This window comes from Corvus brachyrhynchos, unplaced genomic scaffold, assembly GCF_000691975.1.
Source record: "Corvus brachyrhynchos isolate BGI_N302 unplaced genomic scaffold, ASM69197v1 scaffold202, whole genome shotgun sequence".
Classification (NCBI taxonomy): Eukaryota; Metazoa; Chordata; class Aves; order Passeriformes; family Corvidae; genus Corvus; species Corvus brachyrhynchos.
This window is the reverse complement of record NW_008238132.1, coordinates 3,706,662-3,715,570: the sequence shown is the minus strand read 5'-3', so window position 1 is coordinate 3,715,570 and position 8,909 is coordinate 3,706,662.

The window sequence follows — 8,909 nt, the reverse complement described above, 5'->3', positions numbered from 1 at the left end:
TCAGTACAGACTGGTTCTGGCTGCAACATTTTATAGCTGGGCTGCTGGGATGGTCTGGGAGCGTTTTTTCCTCCCTTTGTGATACATTGAAGTCTGAGACAGCTGGTGAGAGGGCTGGAGAAAGTACTAGAGCATTTCTGGTCACAAACGGGGAAGAGGAGAAGCTTGGGGCCAAATCTGCAGGCAGCCTCATGTTTCTAAGTCCAGAACATCATCTATATTGGACTCAGAGGTTTTAATACAGTGTCAGCTTTTCGCCAGAGGTGATTTGGGACCTTGGAGTAAAAGAACAAGCATCTGGTGTCCAAGGTTAGCCTGTTATTCAGGCAGAAGCACAGGTCCCTGGAGAGTGAGCATCAGAAGATAAAAATGAGGGGACACAGCATGAAAAGCCCAGCAAAGGCAGCAAGGAATGCCATAAATTAATAATCAACTGTCCAGAAAAACACAATTAAATGAGATGCAATTACTTAAAGCCAAATAAGTATACAGAAAAGGGATAGCAAAATAAGCTACAGTTTTAGATCCCCTGTATGTGGTGCATTGGAGATGACCAGGTGGAGTCAGCTGGAGTCCCCTTGGAAGCTTTCCCATGCACTGGAAATCTTTTACAATCAGCTGCTGCCAGTATTCAGTCACAGAGACAGGTCTCCACCTCAGATCTAGGATACAGACCCGTGTCCCCGACCAGCCACAGACTAAGGGCTTGGAGCAGAGCACTGGAGGAAACCCTGAGGTGCATGCTAAGCACAGAAAATCAGAGTAAATGCCTGTTACAGTGCTTTTTAACCCCTGTCTGACATGGGAGCCCAATACAGAATGGAGAACTTGGATGTGGCCTGCAGGGATCTGAGCATGGGAGTGGAATTTGGCCCAGGATACACAAATCCACTTCTCAAAGTCAGCCTGTGTTTTGGGGTGGAAGAAACCCAAAAAAGCCTCCAGAGGGAATCACAGCTGCAGACTGCACCCCAAAAGGGAGGAGGCAAACCTCCAGTGAGTCACATTCTTCTGGAAGAGGGATTCATGCTTGCAAGGAATCTTTATTTTGGGCAAAGTCAGTCACTCCTGAGTCATGCCAAAGCAACACCACTCAGATGACCAGGCAGAGAAAAATATCCACATTGCCTTTCCCAAGCAGAGCAGGTGGCAAATGCCATGCAGTGGAATGACGATGTCCATCTGCAGCCCTGGTCCCTTTCAGAGAGCCCTTCCTCCTCTCTGAATCCTAAAACCCGAAAGTGGATGAGAAGGAGGTGGAAAGAGGCCTGGAGTTCAAACTGGATGAGTTCAGCTCCCCAAGAGGGATGTGGTTGTCCCCCTGCAGTGAATCAGGGGCCTGGAGGGCACCCAAATTGCACCACCCTGGCTCTTGTGCAGCTTCCAAGGATGATCCCTCCAGCCTCAGAAGAGCCTGCCAGTCCCAATTCCTGGGAGCAGGAGTAATTCATCAGGGATGGGGGGAGAGGGGGTGCTGGGGGCAGCAAGGGGGGAGCATGGGAGGCAAGAGAGTAGAAAATGAATTGGGGGTAGAGAGGATGTCTCCAAGGAAAGCCAGAAAGCACCTACACATAGTATATAAATAAATACTACTTTCCTGTCTCTAATTTTGACACATGTGGAAATAGATCTTTTTGCTGTGCATGCTGATGGATCTGGGGATGGATCTCAGCAGCTGCAAGAGGAGCATACACTCCTCAACGACTCCACATCAGGATGGAGGCAAGGAGAGACCTGCAGACATCCACTCACTGCTCCTTCCCACAGCTCTTGTACACCCAACAGTTAAAAACTCCCAGATATCGGGCAACTTTAGCATCCCCAAGGACAAGGCAGAATTCCTGCCCACACACACCTCAAAACTCTCTATTTCCTTTCACTGAAGCAACTTGTACCCCTCAAGGCTGGAAGCTTAACAAAAAACCATAAATGGGATCTCCTGTTTCTGCATGTTTTCCAAAGACAGAACACCTGTGTGCATGTAGGAGGAAAAACCATCGGCTCAAGCTTAGGCACCCAGGAAAAGGACCCATGTCAAGCCCATTATTTCAAGCCAATGGAATTTTCCTAGAACTGGTAGGGACTTGGGTTAATCTGGCTTGCAGATGGGGAGAGGCTCGCACATGGGGTCAGGCACAGGAGCTCAGGCAGTAGGTCTGAGCGTGACACTGGCAGTGAGTCAGGTCAGCTCCTCGTCCGGGCAGCTGAGGTTTCACAGGACGGAGTCAGCAACTTTCTCAGCTCCAGTTAAAGCACAGAGTGAGCTAAATATGAGAAAAAGGCCTGAAGCCAAGCCTCTAAAAGCTGAGAATTCATAATCTGATGCTAAAGTAGGTCTTGATTTCTACTGAGCTGGCTCTCTGGTGCACATTCCAGCTTCGGCTGCTTCGCATTGCATCAGGCGGGAGCGTCACATTACGACTTGTTCACAGCTTGCACTGCAGCTTGGTTTCTGAAGCAGTTAGCCAACAAGCCAGGTAGATTCAAATTTGCCACGCAGAAACTTGTGTCAGTGTTTGGGTATTATTTGGGCAAGCTTCCATTTAAAGCAGTTTATTTTCCCCAAAGCTTTGGCAAGGAAGTAAATATGCTAAAAGGGCCAAGACACACATGGCCTATCCATCAGCTCCTTCCCTCTAGATGAATGACATTAACACTATAATCCATCCATCTGGGATATCTGAACATGATTCAGGATCCATTTCTGTCAGCCCTCCTTTGGTGGTTCCAAATGAGGGTACCCAAGCCAGAGGGCATGAGGCTTTCAGGGGGGTTTAATTCTACCAGTCCTACCATCTCCTGAACCTCCCTTCACCTGCTGCTAGATGGAGGAGGAATGGTTCACTTCAGACAATATGAATTTGGGGTCAACCTTCCTTTAACCCAACAAGCTAACCCCCAGAAGGACTGGATACTGTACCAAACAACTTCAGCAAAACTTAGAGACCATTACTGACGCTTGCGTCTGCAGGGAGCTTGACACAGCACAGGGTCACTGTAGGGCCCCAAAACAACAGTAGTTTTGCTCCCTTTGGGGAAAACCCAGCATCTTGGGGTCTTTTCTTCACGCCACCAAGGTGACAGAAGCAAGGCCTCATGGGGCAGCAGAGAAACACTGACCTGGTTAACACTTACACATGCACATACCACATTAACATACACTTTTTTTCTATTTCTTGTCTGGTTTCATGAAATTAGATGGAGGCATCACACTAGGCTCTGCATATAGGCTAGCAAATCCCTCACCACATGAACTGGGGCTGCCTGCAGATTTACATCTTTTTTTCCATTAGGAACAAGAGACTGTTGTAACTCTGGCACTGAGATGAGCTGAGGGCATCAGTTTCCAAGCAAATCTCTATGATATCAGTCTGAATATGGAGGAAAATAAAAGTTCAAAAACACATGAATTGGAGAAAATCCAAAGAATAGAAAAATGAGAGGCTGAGCCCTTAACTGAGGAAAGATGAGAGAGGTCACTTTTCCTGCCTTCTCCCTTTAGTACAGTCAGTTTGCAACCATACATGGCTACCATGTAGTAGTGTTCCTTCTTGATAAAAAATCTACATTTGTTGGAACCCAAAGTGCAGGGAATGTTTCTCTGCCTGTCCTGAGGGACCCATCCCCCCAGGGAAATACTGTTTTTAACCTTCATCCGTGGAGAGAGCTGCCAAGGCTTTGGGATGAATTAGAATCTACAAGGGTATGAGTTAGGTGGTAATATAATATATAGTTTGTCACAGGGTGAAAAATTTAGAGTTTTAGGTTTATTAATATGGTTAGTAGATGAAGACAAGATGGAGGATCCCTGTCATTTTTCAGTTCTCTTCCTTCTTCTTCACCTACTCCATTTTCTGCAGTGTTGGTGGCACAGAATGATTGGTTAGGAAATGCCGCAGTATAGGGCTACGTGAATGGATAGTTCATTAGGCACTGGTAGAAAAGACAAAATAATGTACGTTCTTGGTGACAATTGGGTGATTTATCTTTAAAAGGGCCTTGAGTTTCCTGCATTTTGTATTTCGGTACTTGCTCTGCTTCATGCTACGTGGGCGGCATGTCAATTACTGATAGGATATAATAAACAATCTGAAGACCGAGAAGATCCAAAAGTCCCATTTGTCTCTTACTCCTGGCAAGGACTTTCTCCCCCATCCAGGGAGGACATGTGGGGGTCGAGAACCCACACATACATTCACAAGGCTGGCAGGTCTGTCCTCCTGCCATTTGGTTCTCACAAAAGCCAGAAAAATTTATTTATCTTGACGGTATTTATAACTTTCAAAAGATACAACAGAACTGGGCTGGCTTTAAGGAATAGTCTGTAAATTATAGAGGAAACATCTGAAATTATATCAGTGATTTAACAGACACATACTGCAAATGCATTTTTGTGTACAGATATAAAGCAGGAATTGCACTTTTGGCATGGTACTGCATGCAGACAAATCAGCTCTGCCTCTGAAATCTCTTAGAGAACTAACTCTGTTCTGTGCCAGAAGCTGAGAAAGCAAATCATCACAGCCTAGCACACTCAAAATCCTACCTCACCTTTTCCCTGCTTCTGCAACTTCACCTCTGCTACTGAGTTCTTCTTTTGAGGACCAATACCATCCTACTTCAGGCCAGGCTTTTATGTATATGCATATCTATGCACTTCAAACCCCAAAAGGAAAGGCTTTCCTCAAGGAACTGGCTCAGTTCAGAGTCTGTTTCCCATTTTGGACATTGTCATCACCACACCAACTGCTCACCCCTGCATGTAAAGAGAAAAGAAGACTGAGAAATAAGAGCTGCCTGAAAACTTTTCCATCAAAGTCTAGACACGTCATTATGGGGAAATAGTCTGCCACAGAGGTGCTCTGAATGTAAAAATTCCTGAATAAAAAAAGTAGCTCAAAGGAGCTTTCCAGAAATGTTTGGGTGTTTTTATTCTCCCTTCCCTTCATTTCATGAGGTGCTAACGATGGCATGTCACAGGATATCACAGAAGCTCAACTGTCTTATTGTATTTTGAACATCAGCCAATAGAACCAATTTAAACCACCTTTTTTTTAAGATCAGGCTTTTTTTACATTGGAGCCAAGAGACATTTCAAAACAACAATGTTATTCAAAATACATAGGGAAGTCTGCTTCATTGGCTTGGTAATGTAAAAATTTTTTTAGTCAAAAAGAAGTCAGTTTTTTGAAAGGTCACTGGAAAAGCACAATTGGCAGATGTTGAATGGCTCCTTCTTCTTTAACCACTCAGTCATGAGGACCAGGGAAGAGTGGCAGATGGTCCAGCCATCACTGTGAAAAAAGCTTGTTTTAGTCTTAAACATGAGTCCGTAGACTCTGGACATTAATGTGAGCCACTGTGGATGCGTCATATTAAAGAAACACTAAAACAGATCTGACATTTTAAATATTTAAATATTTTTCTATCCAGATTGCCCATTGTTTGGGTATTTGTTCCCTTCCCTTCCATCTCTATCCTTGATAGGGATAAATAAAGTGACACATACACCAAGGGCCCATCCTCTAAGTTGAAACATTTAATGACAAAGAAAAGAAAATTTTAAAAAACCCAAAAAAAAGATGTGAAATTCCAGTAAACTGTGTTCTGGTGCTGGCTGCTGCTCTAGCACAGCCAAGGCATGTGCAAGGCTGCAGCTGAGCCAGGCAGGCCAGCGGGGGACAGAAGCAGAGCCAGCCCCACTTGGCCACCAAGAAGGGAGGTGATGAGGGAGCTGCTGCCCCTCGATGCACAACAAGGCACTGATGATGCTGGGGAAGTCCAGAGTCCAGGAAACAACAGTCTAAATGCTTCTACACTTTCCTTATGGCTCCACAGCTCAGGGGGATGGGGCCAGTTGGGATGTAGGAGATTTAAAAACCTGGAGAGATGAGCAGGGTCTTGCTCAGCTCAGCTCTGGCTCTGCCTGCTTTTTACCTGTGAGGTTACAGGCAAGGGGCTCACAGCCCATAGACCATGTGAATTTTCAGTCACAAAAGAAGATGAAGGAGGAAAAGAAATCTGCAACCTCTAACTCTCTTCTTTCCTTTTGCCTTTCTGTGGATGGATCAGCTGTCAGACAGGCTGTGATGCCCATCTTTTGGTCCAGTTTGAGAAGGGAGCACTAAAAGAAGGGGTTTTTCTAGTTACAAAAAAAAAAATGTAGAGGGAAGAGAACAGTTTATGGGAAGCATTTTGTGTTAAGAGGTAACTTCCCAGCTGGTAGAGGTGCATTTGAGTAATGCATTTCATCAGGGATCATGTGTTTCTTTATACCTTCATGGTCAGTGGAGGTGTAAAGAAACACATGGTCCCTGATGAAATGCATTACTGAGAACACTAAACAAGGATACTAATGGATTTCAGACAAGTTTCTGGAAACTCTGCAACTTTCCTCTGCAATCATCTGGGCTGGAGTTACCCAGCAGCAAGCTCAGGAAAAACCCACCCAGTTGGTTCTCTTAACTTCATTCAAGGGCTCAGGAATATAAGACACACTTGCTATGGCAAGACATTTCCTACAAGGTTATTTAAAGATGAAGTGCTGTGAGCAAGAAGCCCTAATCCTAAACTCATCATTAATGCAGGCTATGGACACGGCCAGCCTCCTCTGGCCAAGCACCAAACTTTCACCTCTCCCTCCAAACTGGGGCTGCTGCATGCTGGAGAGATCTGCCCTGAGCTTTATAGTGGAATTTATTTATTGGAGCATGCCAAAGTGCTTTGAGGCAGCCAATGTCTGGCTGCTAATGTGTAGTAACTATTGCTGTATTAGCAGCACATTGTAACAGCTGTCAACAAAATAAATTATCTAGGATGCTGTTTGGAGACTGAGAGCTGAGCTGTTCTGTTTGGCCTCTGAGAAAAACATGTATTTTGTTTCACCTCATAAACTCTACACATAAACAAACATAAAGCTACTGTTCATAAATCAGTTTTCCAAGAGCATAAAACTACTAAACTATACACAGCCTTGAGAACCAGACTATGGAGACAGATTGCCAACATCAGAGTTTAATGTTGCATGAGAGTCCACTGAAGTCACAGCTTGAAAACGCAAAATATTTGTAGGTATAAACTCTTAGCACCACCCTGTTGCCAAATCTCACGGGGGCAAAAGTGACAAGTCCCATCCACCCTCGTGACTCACTCTGCTTCTCAGAGAGATGGAGAAAAACCAGGGGACAGCACAATCGCTCACTCAATTTTAACCTGGATACTAGGCCAAATGTCTCCTGAGATGTTTTAAATAGTGTTCTGAAACTCCTATTTGTGTTGCACAAGGAAGCTCACACACCCCAAGTTTGTAGACTTTCTGGAGCACTGGGGGAGCCACATCTTAAATCCCAGCCACCACTTAAATCCCAGCCCACCTGCAAATTGTACCATGGACTTCAGCAGCATCCATTCAGTCCTCAACCATTAGGCTACACATTATGGATAATTAACCTAGAAATTGTCAGCAGCTGAGATAGCCACTGGCATCGTCCTAGAATGCTTTTTTTTTTTTTTTAAAAACCAACAACCCGAAGGCTCCAGATATCCTGCTACAGCAGCAGGGCTGGCCTGACCGTGAGCATGGAATGGGCAGGTAAGGGACTGGAGCTGGGCGGCGGACAGGGAGCACCGGTGGAGAGCAGCAAAAGGCAAGGGAGAGTGTGCTCTGAGGGTGCAGAAAGCCAAAGGGCACAGGCCTGGGGGTCAGCACTGTGACACCCAAGCACCAGCCTGAGACTTTCCATTGTTTCCATTGGTCCTGCCCAAGGAGGTGACCTTGACACAGGGGGAAGCAGCAGGCAGTGTGCTGCTGTGGTGAGGATGAGGAGTGTACTTCTCCTCCAGCTTGTTCTGGCAACTCTGCTTCACAGCACAGAGTTCCCATGGGTTCATCCTGTGACATCCCACATGGATTTGTGCCCAAGCTGTGGTCCCAGCACCTCCCCACCTGGCCCAGGAGTGCCATGACCCAAATCCCAGGGCTAAAGCAAGCTGCTGTGCTTGCACCATGTGATGCAGAGCCTGAACACAGGAACCCTGCCCAGCTGGGTATTTCTGGCTCTGGTCTTCCAGCCCCACCAGCTGATAAACTAAGGCCACTTGTAGGCAGGTTTATTTTGACACCTACACTTTTCTTTAGTCAGTGGATTAAGAAGACCAAGTGAAAAATCTGCTTAACTGTTGTGTTTTACAATATTTGCTGTAGCAAAGGACCATCATTAGGGGGTAATTCAGTCTTCCTCTCCTTCCTGTAATGGCTATTGAAGGAGCCAAGGGCAACATCCTAACCTCAGTGGTTTATTAAATGCTTAATTCAGGCTAAATTGATCCTGACCTGATTTGATACAGTAGCAAGATTTTTTTTTAAATGTGAAGACTACATATGTACTGTAATACTTTAATTGGTTCTTTTTTGAGACAAGGGCAACAGTTTTAATTAAAACTAATGATCTGAAATACATTATCAACAGAACCAAACTATGGCAATCAGTGGTACAGCCATCAGCTATGGAGAAGGCAACATTCACCTCTGGCTTGAAGCACATTTAAGCATCCTCAGTTCTCCCAGAGAAGACAGTGAGCTCTGATGCCTTGGGAGAATGGAGGCACAGGCTCCAGTCTGTAGCTCTTAAAAGCTAAACTGATAAATATTTTAGAGCTCTGATGCCTTGGGAGAATGGAGGCACAGGCCTCCAGTCTGTAGCTCTTGAAAGCTAAACTGATAAATATTTTATCTTTCCAAACATAGTTGTGAAAGAGCAAAAGCAACCAAAGCACCGGAGTGCCTTTGTAAACTGGCCAATTTTAATCCCACAGGTCAATCTACAGCATTTAACTGATAGCTCTTTTAACCTGTCAGAAAGAAAAGAACCTTGAAAAGATCTGGTTCACAGGTCTGATTTACAGTTTAG